Source organism: Cupressus sempervirens, chromosome 11 (assembly GCF_028749045.1).
Source record: "Cupressus sempervirens isolate cs-2001-9-10 chromosome 11, ASM2874904v1, whole genome shotgun sequence".
Classification (NCBI taxonomy): domain Eukaryota; kingdom Viridiplantae; phylum Streptophyta; class Pinopsida; order Cupressales; family Cupressaceae; genus Cupressus; species Cupressus sempervirens.
The window spans coordinates 169,257,126-169,282,705 of record NC_143128.1 but is presented as its reverse complement, the minus strand read 5'-3'; positions in this window follow the sequence as shown (position 1 = coordinate 169,282,705).

The following is a 25,580-nucleotide window of genomic DNA, read 5'->3' as shown; positions in this document are numbered from 1 at the left end:
CTCCCTAAAGGCTTGATAAGGGTCATTTAGGGTTTTAAACCTTTGAAAGTTATAAAAAGGATTGTGAGGAGTTCTAAAAAGGTTTTATAACCTATTCCACATGATCAAAGTGATAGCCAAGTTGGGTTGTTATCCGATTTAGGAGTTTCTTCACAAACAAGGCTACTAGAGGAGCCCTAATTAGGCCTCCTTTTGGATTTCTAGGAATTTTTCCAACCTTTCCTTAAGGTTTCATAAAATATGGTAATAAGAAAAATTTCTCCCAATGGCCAACCCTAAAGGATTTTTGGGGTCTTGAGCCATCAAAAAGCCGTAAAACAATTATGCCAAAAATAAGGGTTTTTGAGGGTATTAATGGGCTGCCTGCTGTCCTCACTTTTTCAATGCCTTCCAAAGCTTATGAAAAATTATCCTTCACCAAATATTACCTTCTAAAACTCCTCTTAGATCCTTCCAAAGGTCTTATATTAAAACCTAGTCCTCTGCATTCTAGAGCCAATTTATTGCTATCCACTCCTAGCCGGATATTATTGTATTCACCTAGGGCAAGCTCAAAAAAATTGTGACACATGCATCCAAGGGCCCTGTAATTTTGTACAAATAAAATGGGGTCTACACTTCAAGATTCAAAGGTTCCATGGTTTTTCCCATGGTGGAAACTAAAGATACAACCCCGTTTTTACTTACTATGCCAAAATTGGCAAAATTCAACCTATATAGAAAGAATTAAATAAAACACTTGCAGAACTTGAAGAAACCTAATCTAATGCATGAAAATGAAAGAAAAAACACTATAAACACTTTTAAAAACCACAAATATCACAAACACTTCTCTATTTCCTTCAAAAATTCACAAAAGCTAGTAAATGTCACTATTTTTTCAATGCATAGTTTGTTGTTTTGTACTTTGGCCGTACAATAATATTCACTAACCCTTGGTTTCGAGTTTCTCATAACCTTTATAGCATTCCCATTGGTATTTATGTTTTTTTATGGATTTTTACCCTCTTAGTAAAATTGGAAAAACAAAAACAAGAAAAGTTACTAACTTTTAAAAAGTTGCTAGCAACTTTTTAGCAACTTTTTGCTATTTGAGCAATTTTTGCTCACACCTTGAAAATGACCTTGTAGGTCCTCCTAAAGAAAAAATGTACTTAAAACCAAACCAGAAACCTATTCCTAGGCTTCTAATAGACCAATGAACTTCCTATGCACTCATGGAGGTATTGTGCCACTTACCAGGAATAACCAACTGCACTAGAACTTCTAGGACCTAGACACACCAAATGAGATCTTTAGCTCTTATTCTAATTACATACTTCATAGGAGAAGTTCAGTGCAAAAAAATGTGCTGGTGGAAGCCCTTAGAAGGGTGCTCCTACACCATACTCCTCCCCCCCCAACACAAACTAAGGCACTTTGGGGTCAAGAAGAGTTGGATCAATATCAAACTTCTTGAACTGTCCTTCTTCAAGCTAGGTGGCTTCAAATTCAGGTTGATCCTTCCATTTAATTAGATGCTCCATATAAACTTGATGCATTGTAGCTTTCTTCACCCTAGATTCCAATACTTTCTCTACTTTGGCTGGCTTCTTCTTGGGCATTGCATTAGTGTCAAGGTCTTGTAGTACCCTTCGTGGAGCTGCACTTTGCTGACTAATTTCTCCCTTACATCTAATCAGATCTGCAACATTAAATATTGGTGATATGGCTAGGTCTAATGGCAAGTCCACTTTCTAAGCATTCTCTCCATATTTATCTAGAACCTTTCATGGGCCAACTCTTCACATTTGGAGCTTACTGGGCATACCTTGTTGCATTCTTGCTTTGTTAAGGTCGACCATAACCTAGTCCCCAATTTGAAACTATACTTCTTTCCTCTTCTCATCCATTTTGGCCTTGAGTCTTTGAGTAGATTTCAACATACTTTTCTTCACTTATTCTTGAACCTCTTTGATAGTTTTGGTAAAATCTTCATCTTGTCCACTTTTTAACTCCATAGGACCTAAGTCTCTTAACTCACTCACTCCTCTAGGGTGTCTACCATATACTATCTCAAAAGGACTCCTTCCTGTGGTCCTATTAACACTATCATTATAAGCATATTCAGCCTGAGAGATAACAAGATCCCAAGTTTTCCCATACTCCTTTGTTAAGCACCTTAACAAGTTACCAAGCACCCTGTTATTGACCTTATTTTGACCATCAGTTTGAGGATTGTATACTGAACTAGAAGAGAGATTAGTTCCTAGCCTTTTCCATAAGGTTTGCCAAAAATTGACCTATGAACTTGTTGTCCCTATAAGAAACAATATTCAAAGGGAGTCCATGAATCCAAAATATCTCCTTGAAGAAGAGATGTGCTATATAACTTGCATCATGAGTAATATTACATGGAATGAAATGACTCATTTTAGAGAACCTGTCTACTACAAAATAAATGTTATCCATACCTGATTTGGTTTTAGGGAGTCCAATCACAAAGTCCATACTTACACATTCCTAAGGCTTTTTTGGAATTGGCAAGGGTTGATAGAGTCTTGCATTACTTGAACCTCCTTTAGCTCTTTGACATATTCCACATTGCTTAATATATCTTCGTACATCCCTTGCTAACTTAGGCCAAAAGTAGTATCTCTGTACTAACTCCAATGTCTTTTTTATGCCAAAATGTCCACTCAAGCTACCATTGTGCTTCTCTTGAATAAGATTTTCCCTCATGGACCCCTTAAATACACATAGCTGATTACCTTTAAATAACGATCCATTTCGAAGGGTATAATATGCAAAATCACTATGAAAATGATTCTCAAACTTTAGGCCTACCTTGTAGGCTTGGGAGAAGTCTTCATCTTATTCATACAAGTCTTTAGAACCTTCTATTCCAATTCTTTGTAGCTACACTTCTTAGATAGTCAAAAGCTTCCTACTCAAGGCATCTGTTGCCTTATTAAGCTACCCCTTCTTATGTTTGATTATGAATGTGAAAGATTGTAGAAACTCCATCCACTTCAAATGCCTGTTACTAAGCTTCTCTTGAGTGATTATATAACTCAAAGCTTGATTTCTAGTAAACACAACAAATTCTTTGGGTAGGAGGTAATGTCTCCACTTCTTAAGAGATTGTACTAATGCATACAACTCCAAGTCATAAGCTAAATATTTCTTCTTGGCCCCATTGAGTTTCTCTCTGAAGAATGCTATAGATCTTCCTTCTTGACTCAATACACCCCCTACTACTACATTACTTGCATCACATTCAAGAGTGAATAATTTATCAAAAGTAGTAAAGATTAAATGGGTTTTGTAGCTACCTCTTGTTTCAAGTTTTGAAATACCTTCTCTGCTACCTTAGTCCATTTGAGCTTTTTTTTAGCCCACCTTTGATGGTGTCTAGTATTGGTGCACAAATCCCACTAAAGTTCCTCTTAAACTTTCTATAAAATTATTCCAAGCCATGAAAACTCTTCACTTCAGTCCCTGTTTTAGGAGTAGGCCAATCCAATATTGCCTCCACTTTGTTTGGGTCCATTTTCAAATTACCCTTGGACACTACAAATCCCAAATAAACCAATTCTTGCTGCATAAATACATACTCTTCTAGATTAATGGCTAGTTGCTCTTCCTAGAGTCTCTTCAGGACCAACCTTATATGTTCTAGGTGCTCTTCTTTTGTCTTACTATAGATGAGTATATCATCTAGATACACTACCACAAATCTACTTGTGAAGTCGTTCTAGACCTCATTCATTAATCTCATGAAAGTGATTGGGGGCATTTATGAGCCCAAATGGCATTACAAGCCATTCATACAATCCATCTATGGTTTTAAAAGTGGTCTTCCATTCATCACCCTCCTTGATTCTAATTTGGTGATAAGCACTCTTTAAATCCAACTTAGAAAAGTACATAGCACCTCCTAAACAATCCATTGAGTCCTCTATTCTTGGAATAGGGAATCTATACCTAATAATGATCCGATTAATAGCCCTTGAATCTATACAAAGCCTCCATTTTCCTCCTTTCTTTGCTGATAAGACCACTAGGACTGCACATGGACTAATGCTCTTCTTAACCAGCCATTGATCCAATAATTCTTGCACTTGTCTTGCCACTTCCTTATTCTGATCCAAAGTAAGCTTATAAGCTACTTTGTTAGGAAAAGAAGCACTAGGTACAAAATCAATTTGATGGCTGATTGCTCTCTTAGGTTATGGTACTATTGGTGTACCATCTAAAATGATGTCTTTGAAATCATCAAGAATTTTCTACACTTCAAGAGGTATGGGCTACAATTTAGTATCTTCCTCCTTTGGCTAGACCATAATGACACATCCTATGGTCTCCTCATCATGTAAGGCTTGTAAGAACTCTTTGCCACTACTAAGTAACACAATAGGTGTCTTAGAGGTTTCCCTTTCATTCTTTATTAAGGACTAAATTTTGAAAGTCCTTCCATCTTTCTTGAAAGAAATGACATTTTCTTCTCCATCATAGATCATCTTCCTATCAAATTGCCATGGTATTCCCAATAGAAGATGGCATGCATCCATGGGTAAGACATCACAAAGTACTTTGTCTTTATAAGATCTAATAGAAAACTCAACCCATGTCTACTCATTAACAAGTACACTTTGCTCTTGATTCAACCAAGTCACCTTGTAGGGATTTGCATGGGGAACCTTTGTAAGTTTCAGCTTCTTTGCTGCCTCCGCTGATATAATGTTGTCTGTAGATCTTGAATCCACTATAATTGTTCTAGTTGTGCCAATCTTTCTCTCAAAGAATTGTTGTCGTCTTCTTGCTCTTCTACATTCTTAGCCAATATAGCATTGGTTACCATTTTTTTAGAATCACTGGATTCACTAGGTGGCTACATTCACCTTGCTTTGCACTTGCTTTTTCCCACACCTTAACCTGGCTCTAATACTAATTTGATGGGGAGGCTTGGGATAGACTAACTAGTCCATGCTCCTGACCCATAGTTAGGGTCTAGGTGTTGTTTTGAAAACTTTTATGTTCTCTAGGATTTATTATTCATTCAAGGATCCCCCAACCTACCCAAACCTACCCACCAAGTCAAGACTTCAAACTTCTGGGCATTCTAAGGTTATTCCCAAGCAACCAACTCCCTAAAGGATTAATAAGGGCCATTTAGGGTTTCACACTTTTTCAAGTTCTAACAAGGATTGTGAGGATTTTTATAGAGGTTTTAGAACCTATTCCCCATGATCAAAGTGATAGCCAAGTTGGGTTGTTACCCAATTTAGGAGTTTCTTCACAAACAGGGCTACTAGAGGAGCCCCAATTAGGCATCCTTTCCGATTTCTAGGAATTTTTCCAACCTTTCCTTAAGGTTTCATAAAATATGGTAATAAGAAAAATTTCTCACAATGGCCAAACCTAAATAATTTTTTGGGTCTTGATTCACCAAAAAGCCGTACAACAATTATGCCAAAAATAAGGGTTTTTGAGGGTTTTAATGGGCTGCCTGCTGTCCTCACTTTTTCAATGCCTTCCATAGCTTATGAAAAATTATCCTTCACCAAATATCACCTTCTAACACTCCTCTTGGATCCCTCCAAAGGACTTAGCTTAAAACCCACTCCTCTGCATTCTAGAGCCAATTTACTGCTGTCCACTCCTAGCCGGATACTGTTGTATTTGCCTAGGGCAAGCTCAAAAAACTTGCTGCACGTGCATCCAAGGGCCTTGAAATTTTATAAAAATAAAATGGGATCTGAACTTCAATATTCCAAGGTTCCATGGATTTACCATGGAGGAAACCAAAGATACAACCCCATTTTTACGTACTATGCCAAAACTAGCAGAATTTAGCCTATATAGAAATAATCAAATAAAACACTTGTAGAACTTGAAGAAACCTAATATAATGCATGAAAATGAAATAAAAAGCACCATAGACACTATTACAAACCAAAAATATCACAAACACTTCTATATTTCCTTCAAAAATTCACAAAAACTAGTAAATGTCACTATTTTTTCAATGCACAGTTTGTTGTTATGTACTTTGGCCATACAATAATATTCACTAACCCTTGGTTTCAGGTTTCTCATCACCTTTATAGCCTTACCATTGGTATTTGTGTTTGGTTATGGATTCTTAGCCTCTTAGTAAAGTTGTAAAAACAAAAACAAGAAAAGTTACTAAGTAACTTTTAAAAAGTTGCTAGCAACTTTTTGCTCACACCTTGAAAATTACCTAGTAGGTCCTTGTAAAGCACAAATTTTCTTAAAACCAAACCAAACACCTATTTCTAGTCTTGTAATATACCAATGAACTTCCTATGCACTCATGGAGATATTGTGCCACTTACTAGGAATAACCAATTGAACGAGAACTTCTAGGACCTAGACACACCAAATGAGATCTTTAGCTCTTATTCTAATTACATACTTCATATGAGAAGTTTAACATGACAAAAATATATTGGTGGAAGCCCTTATAAGGGTGCTCCTACACCATATTCCAATCCAAGAATCTTAAACAATGACCAGGTATTTCAGTGATGACAGAGGCTTAGAATTTAGTGATTGTTGAGTGACATTAAAAGATCAAACTCAATGAAGTTGTAAGATCAAGCCAAATTAGTTTATTTCTTGGGATATGTAAAACATGTTGAAGATAATATTGATGAGTTGGATCATTAAAATCAAGGTAATTAGGTAAAGACCTAATAGAATAATTCTAGAGAAGTTTATAGAGGATGATCAGGAAGATGTATAGATACATTGAATTGAGTTGAATCTAATCATAAACCCTAAGATCTATGGTGGATGTAGAAAATGGTAAAGCACAAATTTCCTATTTAAGGAGGTACAAATCCAAACAAAAAGGGATGCACACATATGAAGACATAGAGGATCAAGAAGTGTGAGTTTATGTGTGAAGGAAGTTATAGAAAGTAAGGTTGACCAGAATCACACAAGTGAGTGTATGCAAAGCTAAAAGAGAGAGCTTGTAGATATGATGGTGTTGCTGATAAGTGAATTTGAGTAGAAGGCTTAAGTGTTGATGAGAAGAGTAGACTAATTGCTTGAAGGATGTTCAAGTAGATCAAGATTAGATATGACAATGAAAGGCTTATCAGTGAACCAACATAAGGATCAAATAGAGATTTGAACCAGAAAAAGTGAGTTGTAATCACATAGATCAAAACCTATTGTTTTCTTTCTTATCATTGTAAATAGTTTGTATTGAAATCCTTTTAACAGAGGTTGACCTAATAGTCATTTGGAGACTTAATAGTCTGTGTAAATCCTTTAACTAGGTGACATTCTAAATGGAATGATCAAAGTCCTCTTACAAGGCCACTCCTAACAAGGTGATTAAATCCTTTAACCAAGTCACATTTAATAGTGTTTATTGTAAGCCTTTAATACGGTTGGCTCCTAAAAATTCTCACTTTGAAAGAGTGAAAAAGAGTGACATGTTTTTGATGGTTTTTCCAAAATTGGGTTTCCATGTTATATCCTAGCATCAAAACTATGATTAATGTTTTCATTAGGCAATGTAAGTTAAGTTTATGACAATTTAACTATAGAAATCGAGCGAAAACAGGATAAGTAGAACATTGATGTGTTTAAAGTTTACTTGTTCAAGTGGTACATATAGACCTTGAGTAACCAATTCACCCCCCAATTATTCTAAACATTTCTAACACTTAGCTCTTTGTTTGGCAAATTTGATCCTTTTTAAGAGTTGGCTACTAATTTTGACAACAAGATAACTACTTTGCATCACAAATTGGCACATCATTAGAATAAGGAAGATACAGAGATAGCCAATATTCTGATCATGCATAACTTATTGATTCCAAATTTTGAAAATTTGCAACATGGTTTGAGAGAAGCAAAAAAAGCTTTAGCAATTCTACAACCATCCATAGTTGATGAATTACATGGACTTGCATTTATACTCACCCTACCTATTACACTTATGGAGAATACTCTCAAGGCATAGGAAATTGATTTGTGAATTATAAAGTTGGACTTCACAGCTATTTTCAGTAAAAATAATGATACATAATGACTTTTTCTACTCTTTTTCGTAATTTTTTTTTTCCAAGAATTCTATTTTTCCTTTATCATCATTTCTAAAGAGAGAGTTGTGCAATATATGTAAAACTTACTATGTTGGGACTAGTGATACTAGGATTAATGCAATGAATGTATAATTTTTTTTTATCATTTTTAATAGTTAACGGTATAAGTTTACATGAATGTAGCTTGGCGGCTAGACACTTGGCAATTTTTCTAACTATTTCCATTGATGAAAAAGGGGGTGATTATTGGCATTTGCTACAGGTAATATGTATGTATATCATATAACTATATTATTTTTCTATCATTTCTAGCAACATGTTTTGTTCAAGTATTTACATCATATGTACCAATGAAATCGAAGGGTCAAATTGATGAATTTTCTAAATGTTTGGGCAATTAGTGAATAACCAATATCTAGATTTAGCAAGCTAAATCTGACTATGGAGATTAAGTTAAGGTGTGTGATTGTTCATTTTTAATACACACATATACATCTACGTGTCTCTATGACCACACATGTCAAGCTAATGATTTGCATTAGATATTAAAGTTTCAAGTGATGCTTCCAGGAAGAACATGAGACATGATGAATAGTTTTGGTTTGATTGATCACTAAATCACTTTTTATGGATGATGTTATTTTATTTTTGGATTTTTATACTTAGGGCTAACTATTTAGAATTTAAATTTGGGTTTTGATGCAGTCAGTGGAAATTTTTAGTTTGTAGGTGTGTGGGTAGAAATTTGAGTAAAGGATAAGAGCCTAAGTTCATCAAATAACCATGCATACATATGGATATAGAGGGAGGAAGGTCAAGGAAAAGAGTCCTTTCAGTCCCAATTCTAGTGAACTAGTCTAGAGAGATTAGTTCTAACCAAATAAGTAAGGAGCACTAATGTAAACCATTTCTAGAAAGAATAGGGGAAAGGTATCCAAGCCCTTAAAAACCTTAGATGAATGAAATAAGATAGAGCTAGATATAAGTAAATGTGATGAAACAAAAATGAGGGTAAAGAACACACCTTTAAAGTCTTTTTATGCTTGATCTTATGATATGAATGAATGAAAGTCATTAGATCCAAGCATAAAATTGTGCAACAAATGAAACTAATAAATCTTTTGACGATTTATCAAGGGAAAACTCGATCTTCAAGGATAAAATGGATCAGCACCAGTGTAGTGTGCCCTTAATTGATTGTGTGCAACATTAATTCTAATTGTGTAGTTCAGAAGAAATTTAAAAAGGGTATGTAGATTTGCCACTTGTTCATCTTTTCAATATTTTCAACCTACAATAAAAAAGGGTTTTTTTTGGTTGATGGGAGGTTCGCCTTGGTTAAAGCCCAGTTTAGAAATTAACCTTGAATTGAAATAATTGGAATAGAATGAATGCAAATAAAAAGTATGAATTTAAATTACAATAGTTGGATTTCTCAAATCAAGTGTAATTCACTAAATTCACTAATTGATTTGGACCAAGAAGATGAAGATGAATTAATGTAGAAGATTAAAAAAAGGATCTTGAATGGATTGAAGAAGATCTTGAAGATAAAATCCTTCAATTTCTTGAATGCTTAAATATTTTATCTTCAATGGAGGAATGCTTGAAGCCTTAAAAACTTGAATTCTAGAATGCTAGAGTGCTTGAATATATGAATCATGGATTGTGGATTCTCATGGATGATAAATGGAGAAAATAGAAGGGTTTATATAAAAAATCTTATAATTGACCAAGTCTCATAAGCTAACATGCCTAGGAACTAACACCCTCAACACTTTTTAGACATGGGACCTAATGAAGAGATGTAAAATAGGTCCCAATTAGGGGAGCATTGTGCCTCTAACAACCAAGTCCTAAAATCTTTAGGATCCTTTTGGATAGATTAAAAAAAAGGAGGACCTAGGAGGATAAATCCTACCTCAAACTTAACACTAGGAAAAAAAGATCTCTAAAGAGGATCTATTAAGTTTTACCCCAATTACATGTAGGAGAAAGGATAGAAGAGGGACAAATGAATGAAAGATACAAAGATATTGATGATATTTCATTAAATAGGTGCCAAGCCTTCATTAAATTGGAGTGCATCCAAAATAAGATGCTAGAGTAGGTGAACTTGATTTAAGGTAGTAGAAAAATATGTTACTAGATGTGAAGGAATTGTTATAAATTTATGGTAAAATCAATTTTTGTGTGGTTGAAAGTTGTGATTTCTAAGTAAGTTATTTTAATGTAGAAAGTGGAGTATGATCAATACTAAAGTGGATCTGTAAGATATGTGTTAGAATCTAAAAAGATTAATAACCCAGAAAACTAGTGCAAAGAGTAAATATCTAAACTATGAATGCAAATGATACAAAATCAAAATAGCATCATAGAGTTAGTCTCCAAGAGAGTAATGCAAATTCTGGAAGCAAAATAGCATTAAGAGGATGCAAAAACAAGAGATATTCAAATACAAGCTAGGTAGCATGCTTATATAGGCTAGGAAGAGGGAGGAGGTGGCAACACCAACCAATGAGGAGCAACCATCTATTGGACTAAAGATAGCAAAGTATCTTCCCAAGATAGCTAATGGATGCTCACATGTAGGAAGGTGACACCTCACAACCATTCACCTAATAAGACATTCTTTATTAACCTAAGCGAGATTATTAAAAGTGTAGGAAAAACCTAGCAAAATAAGAAAAATAAAAAACTACACTAACAATATGAAGTGTGATAATCAAGTAATTTCATCTTGGATCCATATCAAGGCAAACTTTAATAGGTTTGTAGATCAAATACTTTAGCAAGGTTACTCACAATAGGGTGAGAAGGATCTCTAACAAGATTGAAAGATTAAATCCTCTAATTAGGCATCTCTTAAAAGGAGTTTTGAATCCCTTAATATGGTGTTCTTAACAAAACTTTGTTCCTAGCTTTCAACTAGGCTAATGATACTCTTAACTAGGTATACCTTAAAAGGGTGTTTGTAATTTCTCCTAACATTAAAAATTTCATTAGTGTAGCAGTGGAACATTGTGGGAATACCTCCCACATGTGGGTTTCACTTTTTAACAAGGGCTTATATAGGAAAAATCTTGTGTCAAGTGTTATATTTATGTGAATTCTTTATGTGATTAGTTTCTATGTAATATTTGTTTTATATGAATTTTATTATTAAAGTTATTAGTGAAGAGTTTTATATTTTTGGCTACATTGATTCACACCCCCCTTAGCTTCTTTTTGGCTTAACATCAATAACTTCTTCCAATCTATGACCATACTGAGTAGCATTTTCACCTTCTACCATCTTTATGTCACCATATTTCTCTTTGAAACATTTAACTCTAGCTTGAACAAAAAAATATCCACCATAAAAAAAGTTATGCCTATTCTTAACATCATGAGAATTATTAAGTCCCTAGATATCAAGAAAGTCTACATCAAATAGAGTACATGCAATTGCAGTCAATTTTTGTATGCTTTTTGTCCTTTCTTTCAATTCATCTACACTTAGAGGACTATTTGGAGAAGCATATTTGTGTTCCATAAGTCTCCATAGTTGTGGCCACATTCCTCTAATGTAGAACTCTATTCTATCACACAAAACTAAGATGTTCTCCATTGATAATTTAGGAACTTCCCTGTTCATCATTTTGATATTTTTCATGAAAGCTATTAGATTTTTTACAAAGAGGACCTAAGATTTGATACCAATTGTTAAAATAATCAATGTCCTATATTATTTATGAGAGGCTAACTTAGTAATCACCAACTATAACTTTTATTAAAACTTCTACAACCTTATCAAAATAATTAATCAAAATTGATCTTATCAATAATTAATCTATGCATGTTATCTTGTGAAAATTTAACATAAACCAATACTTAAAAATCATCAACACAATAATAAAAATATTAAATATAGTTCTCAGGAAAATCCTTAGTTAGAGGGAAAACCTACAACACGAATTGATACCCACAATTATTTTGCATTCTTCTAAAATGCACCTAGTTAATAACTTATTCATATGAAGAGATTATAATAATTTCAAGATAATAATAAATCCTGTTAGGAGTCACTCCCTTACTTCTAGCCCTATTAAGAGGTTTACCCTATAAGGAGTAACCTCATTCGAATATTTCTAACTCAAATTAATGAGCCACCCTATTAAAGGAGTTACACTTTATACCTATTAAGATCTTTGTCACCCTATTAACAAGACTTTCTTAGAGGATTGTAACTTGACAACTTGTTAGAATTAACCAAGTGAAAGGATCTAGGAATAACACTTCACATTTTATTGTATGGATCCTTTTAAATTCACCAACTTATTCTTCTTGCATCCATTCAACTATTAACCTAATATCACACCTCATATGACTCACTTCTTCTTCATCTGATTACTCTTCTTTCACTCACAATTGTAAAAGAGGTCCCTATGATATACATATACTTTGCATCATTAGGTAACCCTAACCCTAAACATTCCCATGAAAATTTATCCTTCTAATTCGCTTCCTCTAAGTATCATCAAATCTTCTGTTATGTTCCACACATTCAATTCTCAACTTGACCTTATATTTATATCTTACACATTGTCAAGTCATAATGAATAAACTTAGAATACTTAATATTCATCTCCTCAGTTGACTAGAACCAACAACTAAATCAATTTAAATCAATATGCCAAAATAAGAAAATCCCTTCAGCCGATCCTGCTCAGTAGAATAACTCAAAAATGATTTTCTTGTGTTAAAAGTGAACTCGGTTAACACTGGATATTCGCAAAGTTCCTTTGGCAACTAAGTGAGATCGATTAACACTGGTTCCATCCAACATTTTCTTCATTAACTAAGTGAGCTCGGTTAATACTCAACTTCTATAAACTTTCCTTTGATGACTGAGTGAACTGGTAGACACTATCTTCTGAACTTGGAAAACTCTAGAATGCTTGATAGACACAAGAAATTGTCTTCATCACTCGAGTGAGCTCAACATACACTAACTAGAAATGATATGGAATTTTCTGTAACATCCAAGATAATAAATAATTAATCAATTTTTTTCAACAATCTCCCTCTTTGGCATTGATGGGAACACAATATGTCATAATAAAATGAAAATTTTAAAGCAAGAATAAAGTAAGGAACATATACTTAGTTTCATTCTGATTCTCATAAATGAGAACTCCCTCTATTAGTGTAAACTCCCTTTGCCTTTAGTTCCTCCCTCTATCAACAAAACTCCAACTTCAACATCTTCTTTTGATATGAAACTTTCCTTCTTTGATATCAAACCAAGTTCTCCTTCTTTGAAAGCTCTAAAGTAATAAAATTTCTGTGAGATATGACAAAAAAAGAAAACTTCTCCTTCTTTGACATGTCATGCCAAAGACAATATTTAGTGAATATCAATGTACCTCATTTACTAATTCATTTGCAATGTTCCTTGTCAATACTACATCAACTGTTTGATCTTCAACATGCTCTGGTTGATGCATCACTAAACTGGATTTAGTGAGCTTCAGATAGGGGAATGACCCCTAACTTACCTCTTAGATACAAAAATGCATCCTTAGGTAATGGCTTAGTGAATATATCTACAATTTTCTCTTTAGTATTCACATATTCCAATCTTACCTCTTTACCTTGTACCAATTCTCTCAAAAAATGATATTTTATAGCAATGTGCTTGGTTTTGGTATGCATCACAAGATTTTTGATATATTAATTGCATTGGTGTTATCACAGAAGATAACCACTAGATCCTTGATCTATATCTTCATACCTACCAATAGTGGCTTGAACCAAACAATATTGGAACAATTAACTACGATTGCCAGATATTTTGCTTCTGTTGTGGACTGAGAAATACAATTCTGATTCTTTCTTGTCCAAGATACTAGTCTTTTATTGAGAAAGAATGCTCCACCACTTGTGCTCTTTCTATCATCAACACTTCTTGCCCAATCAACATCTGTGAATGCTTTCAAATCCAAATTTCCTCCTTTTTTGTACCATAATCCATAGTCTTTAGTACCTTTCAGATATCTCATGATTCTCTTGATTTCCATCATGTGATTTTCTTTGGGATTTGCTAAGAATCTTGCCACCATACCAACTATTAATGCAATATCAGGCCTTGTGTGCACTACATACTACAATTTTCCAATCATTTATCTATATGTGGTTTGACTTACCTCTTTGGAATCATCATTTTTGGAAAGCTTATGTCTAGTAGATATAGGTGTTCCAACAGGTTTTGAATCTTCCATTCCAAACTTTTAAAGTATTTATTTGATATATTTGGATTGAGTAATATACATGCCATCCTTATTCTATTGGATTTACAATCTAACAAATAATTTTATCTCTCCAAACATGGACATCTCAAATTCTTTACTCATCTCTTTTGAAAATTCCTTGCATAAATCATCATTTCCTATAAATAAAGTGTCATCTCCAAAGATTTTAGCCAACAAATTTTTCTTGAATACTCCTTCTTTGATGTATAAGATGTTATTATCATTTGTTCTTTGAAAACCAATCTTTATCAAATAGTTATGAAGTCTTTCATACCAAATTATGGGAGCTTGCATGAGACCATACAATGCTTTGTGTAATTTTTAGACCATATCTCTTTTTCTAGGATCTACAAAACCTTAAGGTTGTTCTATGTAGACTTCCTCATCAAGAATTCCATTCAAGAATGCAAATTTTACATCCATTTGATAAACTTTAAATTCTCTATGTGCTGCATATGCTAGTAAAGTTCTAACACCTTCTAAGATTGCAATAGGAGAAAAAGTTTCACCATAATCAATACCTTCTTCTTGAGAATAACCTTTACAAACTAACCTTGCTTTGTTTCTTGAAACTTTTCCATCTTCATTTAACTTATTTTTGAATACCCACTTTGTGCCAATTACATTTTTAACTTGGGTCTAGGAACAAGAGTCCAAGTCTTAGTCTTCTCTATCTATTCCATTTCTTCATTCGTAGCTTCAATCAAAATTTCATTATCCAAAGCATCTTTAACATTTCTAGGTTCAAATTCAATAAGAAAACATGTACCTTTCGATTTGTTTCTCGTCATTGTTCCATTTGACTTGTCTCCAATGATCTAATTAGGTGCATGGTACCTTCTAACATATCTTGCTAACACAAGGATTTAGAATTTGTTCCACTAAACTCTTCATGATCTTCTATATCAAGCTCAGGTTCCACTATCTGTGACTCAGGTCCATCTAACTTAGTTTGCTCTAGTAATAACTAGGTAGCTTTTGATTGTGACTTGGGTCCTTTAGACTGTGACTTGGGTTGCACTAGTTGCAACTCAGTAGCTTTTGGACATTTTGGAGACTTAGGAGGCAAGGTCTCTTGACTTCCAAATAGATTTGGCAATGTATTAGGTTCATAGTAAACAAATCTTCTGTAATCCTTAGGTTCTCTACTGCTTTCTTCTTCACTCTTTTCTACAAATTATTCAATCCTCACATGTGCACCTTTTATGATCTTATGAGTAGTTAGATTCAAATACTTGTATGCTTTACTTCTACAAGAGTATCTTAGGAATATGCCTTCATCACCTTTGACATAAAATTTACCATTCCTAGATTCCTTCAAGATATAACATTTGCTACCAAATACTTTCAAGTAACTTACATTAGGTTTATAGCCATACCATATTTCATAAGGAGTTTGATTTGAATCTTTTTTCAACTATACTCTATTCAAGGTATGTACTACTATATTGATTGCTTCCTTCTAGTAATTGATTGCAACATTCTTTTCTATTGTTAAGGTTCTTGCACAATCCATGATGGATCTATCCCTTCTTTCAACTATACCATTTTGTTGAGGTGTACCAGGGGTTGATACTTGTCTATTAGTTCCTTTTTCAATGCAAAATTCATTGAGTTCATTCGAAATTAATTCACCAACTATGTCTAATCTCAAACACTTCAACTTATTTCTAGTTTCCTTCTCTAATCTTGCTAGATACCGCTTAAACTTTTGAAAAGTTTTAGATTTTTCTTTTAGATACATTATAGTCATCATTCTAGAATAATAATCAACAAATAGAATAAAATACTTATCTCCACTATAGCTCTCTATTCCAGTAGGTCCACATAAGTTTATATGAACTAGCTCCAAGACTTCTTCTGAATGATAGTATTTGCTTTTGAAACTTGTCTTTCCCATCTTACTAGTTTGACAATTGTTACAAAGATCCATATCAAGTTTCCTCAGACTAGGAATACCTCTTACTCTTTTTTTAAATTTTTTTATCTTGACTAGATTATCAAAGTTGACATGTCACAACCTTTTATGCCATGACCAACTTTCTTCTACTTGAGCAATAAAACATGAACATTCATTGAGATCTAGGTAGAATAGGTTACCTTTTGTTTGATTGCTAGACCCAACTAGATTACCTTTTCCATCCAACAATTTGGTCTTCCCATTCATGAATTCCACCTTGAATCCAATGTTATTCAACTGTGCCACACTCATTAGATTATGCTTTAGGTCATTTAACCCAATAAGCATTATTACATCTAAGTTCATTGGTTAGTGAGATGCAACCTTTTCCATTTATGTAACAAGGTTTATTGTTTCCAAATCTCACACTACCACCATCATAATGTTTCATGTGTTCAAATTTTGTTTTATCACCAATCATATGATGTGAGTAGGGCCACTATCTATAATCCATGTATCATTTTTGCTAACATGAGAGATAAGTGCCATTTTATCTCCTTCATCATCAGATTCATCTTTTACAATAATATAAACCATTTCATCATCTTCACTACTATCTGAATCTTTAGCCATAAAAGAAGATTTCTTAACTTTTTCCTTGTAGTCTTTGTAGTTTTTGAAATACTTCTTGCCTTTGTACTTGTGCTTATTTTCATCATTTTCTTCTCTAGTTGGAACCTTGCAACAATGTGTCCAACTTCTTCACAAGAGAAACAAATTAGAGGAATCTTAACTTTATACTTTCCTTTGTCTTTGGGATACCTTCTTGCAAGCAATGCTTCAATGGCTTCAAGATCACTATCAGAACTATCTTCCTCTTCACTTTTAGATCATTTTCTTTTAGATCTTTTAGCTTTCTTCTTGAGTGATACCTTGGCTTCAAATGCAGACTCAAGATTGGTAGACCTAGGAGTATATTGTCATAGTTATCTAGTTCAAATGCTATCAATCTTCCAACTAGAGCATCCAAAGTTATATTGTTATTTGGATCACATCTCGTTTCTTGAATATCAAACACTCTGATTGTATATATATGAAGAAGGGTTATGAGTACCTTGCTTACCACTATTACATCTTCAATTGTTCCTCTAGAGGCTTTGATAGCACTGACACTGGCTTTGATTCTTTCAACATATTTTTCAATGTTTTCATCCTCTCTCATTTTCATCTGATCAAATTGTCCTCTAATACTTTCAACTTTAGCTCTCCTTACATTGTCATCTCCTCCATAGATGGATTTTATCTTGATCTACATTTCATAATCAATTCCACAATATTTGACCTCATCAAATTCTACATATTTGAGAGATGAAGCAATATCAATCATCATGATATTATGACTTTTCTTTTCTACAATTTCTGTTAGATTGTGGTGACTGATCAGGAAAGTACTGTACATACTTCATAAATAATTTTTTTTTTTGGAAGTAGCCGACATGGTAGCCAACATATTATGGCCGACATATGGCCGACATGTTATAACCCTAAAGTGGTTTAATACTTGTATAAAAAGGGCTTAGGGTTGGGTATTTTTCAATATGTGGTGATACGAAATTGGTTCTTGCGGCGGTATTGAGCTGTAAGGGATTACAGATTGTAATCAGGTTGTAATCACTGGATTGTAATAAGATCAGACTTGCTGTTTGGTGGATGTAGCCCAGGGATTGGGTGAACCACGTTAAATCTTGGTGCCTTGTGTTCATTTCTGTGTGTTCTATTATTTTCTGTTATTGGTTATATTTGCATGTAGTTTTTATTTCTGTCCGTGGTTTATCCTAACAAGTGGTATCAGAGCCAGGTTGTCTTTCAGTTATCCTCTGCAGGAAAGTCTCATGGTTAAGTGGGAGTCTCACAGTTGAGTGGGAGCAATGGCAGATGAGGGTAATTTGAGGGTTGACAGGTTTAATGGGAAGAACTTCCAATTATGGAAGATGCAAATGGAAGACTATTTATATCATAAGGATTTATGGAAGCCGTTGGAAGGAAAAGCCAAGAATCAGGGAACTATGTCAGAGGCTGAATGGGATCTTTTGGACAGAAAGGCACTCGGAAGCATTCGGTTATGCTTGGCACCATCGGTGGCATTTAATATTACAAAAGCAAAGATGACAGAAGATTTGATGAAAACCCTAGCGACACTGTATGAAAAGCCCTCCGCTTCAAATAAGGTATTTCTCATGAAGCGTTTATTTAATATGAAAATGGCAGAAGGTGGATCTATTGCAGATCATTTAAATGAGTTTAATACTATTACTAGTCAATTATCTTCTGTGGGTATCAATTTTGATGAAGAAATTAGGGCTCTCTTGATTTTGTGTTCTTTGCCTGAAAGCTGGAATGGCTTGGTAATGGCGGTGAGTAATTCTGTTCCTGGATCTAGTACCCTAAAATATGATGATGTGATCGGTGTTATTTTAAGTGAGGAAACTCGTAGAAAATCCTCGGGTGGATCTACATCAGGAAGTGCTTTAAATGCACAAAGCAGGGGCAGAACGACTGAAAGAGGAAGTAACTCTGGAAATCGTGGGAAATCAAGAGGAAAGTCAAAGGGGAGGAGGTCTCAATCGAGAGGACCAAATGATTGCTGGTACTGTGGGAAACTAGGGCACAAAAAGAAAGATTGCTGGACTCGAAAGAAAAATGAAGGAGATAAATCAGATGGAGACAAAGAGGCAAATGTGGTAAGTAACAAATCCGAAGAGGATGCTTTGCTTCTGTCTTTAGAGAGTGTTGATGATTCATGGGTTTTAGATTCTGGTGCTTCTTTTCATGCTACACCTCATAGAGGTTATTTCATTGATTATGTCCAAGGGGATTTTGGGCTTGTTTATTTGGGGGATAATGAACCCTGTCAGATTGTTGGGTGATGCGATGCGCTCCCCTGCCCACAGGTGGTTAATTATGTTGACAAAGGTTGTAACAAGGGAGAAGCTGAACTCCTCTTCAGCTTCAGTTGGTCTTTTAGACTAAATGTGAATAAAAGAACAGCAGAGTCCAGGGTGGTTTGATCCAGTGGGAGCCCCATGCGGTAGTTGTATTGCTACAGGATCAGTCTCCAAGTGGGAGATTGTTGTTTAGTGTGGAGCCTGATCAGTCCCCAAGTGGGAGATTGTTAGATTGTGGTGACTGATCAGGAAAGTACTGTACATACTTCATAAATAAATTTTTTTTTTGGAAGTAGCCGACATGGTAGCCGACATATTATGGACGACATATGGCCGACATGTTATAACCCTAAAGTGGTTTAATACTTGTATAAAAAGGGCTTAGGGTTGGGTATTTTTCAATATGTGGTGATACGAAATTGGTTCTTGCGGTGGTATTGAGCTGTAAGGGATTACGGATTGTAATCAGGTTGTAATCACTAGATTGTAATAAGATCGGACTTGCTGTTTGGTGGACGTAGCCCAGGGATTGGGTGAACCACGTTAAATCTTGGTGCCTTGTGTTCATTTCTATGTGTTCTATTATTTTCTGTTATTGGTTATATTTGCATGTAGTTTTTATTTCTGTCCGTGGTTTATCCTAACAATTTCTTCAATAGTCATAGTTCTAGTAGGAGCCTTGTATTAGGCATCTAGATACCTTAGCCTTGAATCTAAAATGGTTTCCAAATTTATCCTAGTGAGTTCTTTCCATGCCTTGAAGTTATCTTTGTTTAGCTTTGGGATCTCCCTTCTATAAGACATCCTAGTCTTTAGCTTAAGTCCTTGAAACCTTTTCTGCAAGCACCAAAAGCTCTAATACCAATTGTTGGAAATATAAGAGGAGTAACTGAGAGGGGAGGGGTGAATTAATTACTACAATAATAAATCCTAGATCCCTTAGATGTCAATATAAATCAAAACTATGATTAAATTGTATTCTATTGTAACTCAACAAACACATATGCACTTGGTTTACACTAGAAAATACTGCAACTCGACAATTACTAAATATACTAATCTTAATGAGATTAATCTTAAATTTAACTTAGTTTCATACACATAAAATAAATAACATGAACAAAAGTGACACCAAGATTTAATGTGGCAACCCAATTTAGAAAAAACCACCAATTACAACTAGTTATTGATTTTTACTCTTCTGAAGTGAGTCTTGTTAGGAGCCAACCCTTTTAAAGGTTACAAAACACACTGTTAGGTGTGACCTTGTTAGAGGATTTAATCACCCTATTAGGACTAGCCTTGTTAGAGGTCTTTAAACACTTCAAATAGAAATGCCACCTTATTAGAGGATTTACAAATAGTTGTTAAGTCAAATCTATTAAGATATTTCGATCACTGCTACAATGGTTAGAGAGTAACAATGAAATGACTTGATTTCTGATGCAACTAAATCACTGATTACAGATCTCAATTCTAGCTTGAATACTTGATCCTTCTTGATCGAATGTATCTTTTTAGCTCAACAAGGATATTCTACATATCCTTTTAATTCACTTTCTCTAAGCATCATCAAATCTTTTGTTATGTTCCACACATTCAATCCTCCACTTGACTTTATATTTATATCTTACACATTGCCAAGTGGTCTTGAATACAACTTAGAATACTTAATATTAATATTCTTAGTTGGCTAGAACCAACAACTAAATCAATTGAACTCAATATGCCAAAACAAGAAAATCCTTTGTTAAGAGACCCTGCTTGGTAGACACTAACTTAGAAATGATTTTCCTATGTTAACCAAGTTAACTCGATTAACATTGAATATTCAAAAAGTTCATTTGGCAATTGAATGAGCTCAATTTGGCAATTGAATGAGCTCGATTTGGCAATTGAATGAGCTCAATTAACACTGGTTCCATCTAACATTTTCTTCATTAACTGAGTGAGGTTGGTTAACCCTCAACTTCTATAAACTTTCCTTTGACGACTAAGTGAACCCAGTAGACACTGTCTTCTAAACTTGGCAAACTCTAGAATGCTTGATAGACACAGGAAACTATCTTAATCAATAGAGTGAGCTCGACATACACTGGAAATGATATGACATTTGTGTAACATCAAAGACAATACACAATTAATCAATTATTTTCAACACTAACATCACACATCTATTTTTTTCACTTTTCCTATGAAAAAACACAATTCTAAGGAAATTTTATCATATATTTCAATGTATAACCAATCATTCACATTTATTTTCTTCTAGATCATTGCTACATCATCAACCATCTTACTAACTTGAAATATCTACCAATAATGGACCACAATTTATCAAGTCATGATCAAACATAGCTTTCAACTTATTCTTCCTTTTTCCTTCATGAACTCTATTCAATGAATCCAAAATATACCTTCTTGTAAACCAAATCATCTATAACTATGACATTAATTTAAAAATATAGTAACCTTCATAAATCATGATTTTTATCTCTTGAAATAATATTTATTTGATAAAACAATAAAATCATTCACTAACTATCATAAATTGACAAACCCGATAAGATTGTTATACTTCAATCTCCATAACACACTCAAATATTATGTGTAGTACATGAAATTACAAGCATAGAAACGAGAGACATGTTTGAGCCCTCCATACCAATCACACAAATAAATTTATCTTATATATATATATATCAATCACACACTTGGTTTATCACATGTACAATAAGTTAAGTTCTTCCTAATAAAGAGTTCAATATACTTATCAAGTTGAAATCTATTAACACACGAATAAATCTATGTCACCTTTTAATAAAGGAAAAGAGTGATAAAAGAAAAACTATTTAACTTCAGTGACATAAAAGTGACATTATTATTTAGAATTTAAAATGAAATAAACTGATGATATATGTAGAAATGGATGAAGTTTAGGATTATTATTTTTAATAATTTTTTGGAATAAAGATAGATATATTCTAAAAATTTAAAAATTTAAAATAAATAAATAAATATATGGATAAGTAATAAACTGAAGCCTAGATTATTTATTGTTCATTTTATTATAATTGTTAGATTAATTAATATTATGTGTTAATCTTGAGTAGATTCGAACCCAAGACCTCCCTAATGAGAGGCTCACAATTTACTGATGCGTTGTAGGGTCTTGCCTTAAAATACATTTTTAGTTGTTAAAAAATGGTGAACATCACAAGGTCTAATTTCCACCAAAGAAGTATATGTAAATTAACTTTTTTGCTTTTGATTTAGAAATATGTTATAGGTGACATATATAGCTAGTGTAGTTAAAAAGGAAAATTAGCTTTTGACCTATATTTTCTCTTTTATAATAATTCCAAATCCAACTCACTTGAAATTGACAATTTTCATCTCCCACTACATTTATCATAAAAAATATATTCCATCTTAGATAAAATTATATATTATCAAATATGACTCTCTCCTCTAGTGAACCATATATTTTTAAAAATAATAGATATGATTTACTATTTTTTCTTTCTCAAAATCAACATCTTCTTGACTGTTAAAATACCTAGTTGTTGTAATTTTTAAATACAATATAGTATGTCTAATTAAAACAATAGAATATCTACATGGGCATATTCTTGACTTTGAGCTCTACAAAGTCTATTTTTATATATATTTTAAAATATCAATAAAAAAAGTAGGAGTTATTAAAATGTCACTTTTTTGAAATAATTTTATTTCTTTAGTAATTAGAACCAAATTGATAAATAACATATATTTAATAGACAATTCCAATTGGAAAGTTGGAGCACTTATATAACTTTGCTAGAATGAATCTAACTAGACCACATGTTTGACCAAAATTAATTTTTAGTTAGAAATACTCATATTTAGTTGTGTTGATTATTTAGCCTAAAAGGTGACACAAATTTAGGATTTTATAACACAATAACTAATTAAATCATCAGCAAATATGTTCTTCAAGCCATCATTCAATATCTTTGTTGGAAAAATATTTAGTGCTCCCCTGGGGGTTCTTGACAAGGGCTTAACTACATCATGTGTACTATAAGTTGAGTAGTTATATTGATCACTGACATATAGGTATTTTGGTGCAACAACAATCTCACTCTAACAAGTGGCATTAGAGCTTGGTCATAGGTTCAAATCCTTAGACCCATCGGGTAACACTGAGGAGGAGATTGTTAGAAAAATGTTTGGTGCTCCCCTTGAGATTTCTAATAATGGTTTAACTGCTTCCTATGTAATATAAATTGAATAGTTATATTGGACACTCATAAATTTGTCTTTTGGTGCAATGACAACCCCACTTTAACACTCTTAATAACTTCTTGAATATATTTGCATCATTTAACATCAAGTATGCCAACAAGCAATTTGTATAGGATGGAGAAAAATATGGATAGACTAATAGAGGGATATTTGTGGATAGGATGTGCAAGTATATTCATTTATTGATCTTGTGGAGGAATATAAGTGGTGGAATTATTATGATGGGTGATAGTGATATGGGATTTTTTGATGAAGGAATGTATAGGATAAGATGACGAACAAGATTTTGGGATATAAGGGCCCAAAATGGATTTAGTATCTAGAGGACATGTGCTAGATTTTCTGATATAAAGACCCAAAATAGATTTAAAGAATGAAGGATAATTATGGTAGGTTTTCTGGGGTTTTAATGATGGAAGAAGGGGGATGTCAATAATTTTTTTGAGTAACAATAGGAAGATGTGGTGGTGGGTTTGGAAGTATGCTTAAATTTTTCATTAGTAGTGTTTAGGGGGAAAAGGGAGACACTTTAATAGGATGTAGATCTCCAATTTTTGAGCCACTAAGACATTCAAAAGGAAAGGAGGGGATAAAGGAAAGATAATCCCAAAATATGATTCCTCTTTACAACCCAAATTAGATTAGAAAGGACCCAAAGGAGAAAGGGAACCAATTCTAAATTTGAATTATAAAGGATAATGCAATATAAGGAAATGCACTCTTTGACTCTTAAAGGACAATGTGTATGCAAAATTCAACTAATTGATTAAATATTGTAGGCCTAGATGCTAAGTTACACAATCATCCCAATTAAGATATAGGTCTAAGATAAATATATGTAAGGGTAAAAAAAAAAAAAAAAATTACCTAGAAATACATAGTAGAGGATGTATTTTAGCTCCAAAAATTATGGACATGAGACTATTTCTGAACATCTGATTGTGGATTCTTTAATAAAGTGATGAAGTAGACAAAACCCAAAAAATATTTTTTTACAAAAGAAGCAGGGTCTAGGTTGACCTCAAAGATTGGATTCCCTCAAGGTTGATGTGTACTAGGGGCACTGCTGAAATTCCAACCAACTTCTCTCAAAATCTCTCAAGGAATAAATTCTATATCTTCATGCAAAATCCTTCTATCTTATTCTTACACACAAAATGCGAAGGTTTTTTTCTACTTGGTGGGCAATGACTTGCCTTGGTTAAGCCCAAGATTTAGGAATCAAATTTGTATTGAGATATAATTTATAGAGGAAATGCTTGCATGTAGTAATATTGAATAATATAAAATGAGAGATACTATTACCTTCATAAAAGCAATTGCCTTTGATATAAGATCAAATATGTAAGTGTAATATACTTGATTTAAAAAAACCATAAAGAAATAAAAGAAGCCAAAAAATCATGTATGAAAATGCATGTGACATGCCATCGCTAAATAATGGAGTATCTTGAATGGATTGAAATGATATATCTTCTCCTTAGAGCCAATCTTTAAGGAAGAAGCTTGATACAAGAAGGAGATGGAGATGCCAACACTTGAATCCTTGAGGATGCTTTCTTGAAGAAGAATGCCTTAATTTCTTGATAAATTGTAGAATCCTTGTGAATGCATGATAATGAAGAGTGTGGATGTGAAAATGAAGCCCCCAAGCCTCCTTATATACTAGTTTTTGGGTGGGAAAACAACTCAAGTTGACTAGGGAACAAAATAAATCAATTGGAAGACTCAAGGTCTTTTGGGCCTCAAACCTCATTATCACTGAGATAAGGTCAAATTATTCAACCTTGACTTGGACTAGCACTAGGTGGACCTAGGTTTACCTAGTCCTAAAGAAGGGAGAGGCCAAGTGTCAAAAAAAGCCCAGAAAGATGTGATGATAAAATTGGAAGATGACATGCCTACCAAGAGATATGGCTAGAAAGGTGACAAAGTGACACCTAAAAGAGTAGTTCAAAAGGTGAGATATGAAGAAGAAGCATGAGATGGAATTAAAGAGGAGAAAGTTAAACCAAAACCACACTAAGGAGGGCTAAAAGGTCTCAAAATGAATTGCTTCCATTTCAAGATGGTATAAGTAGTACCA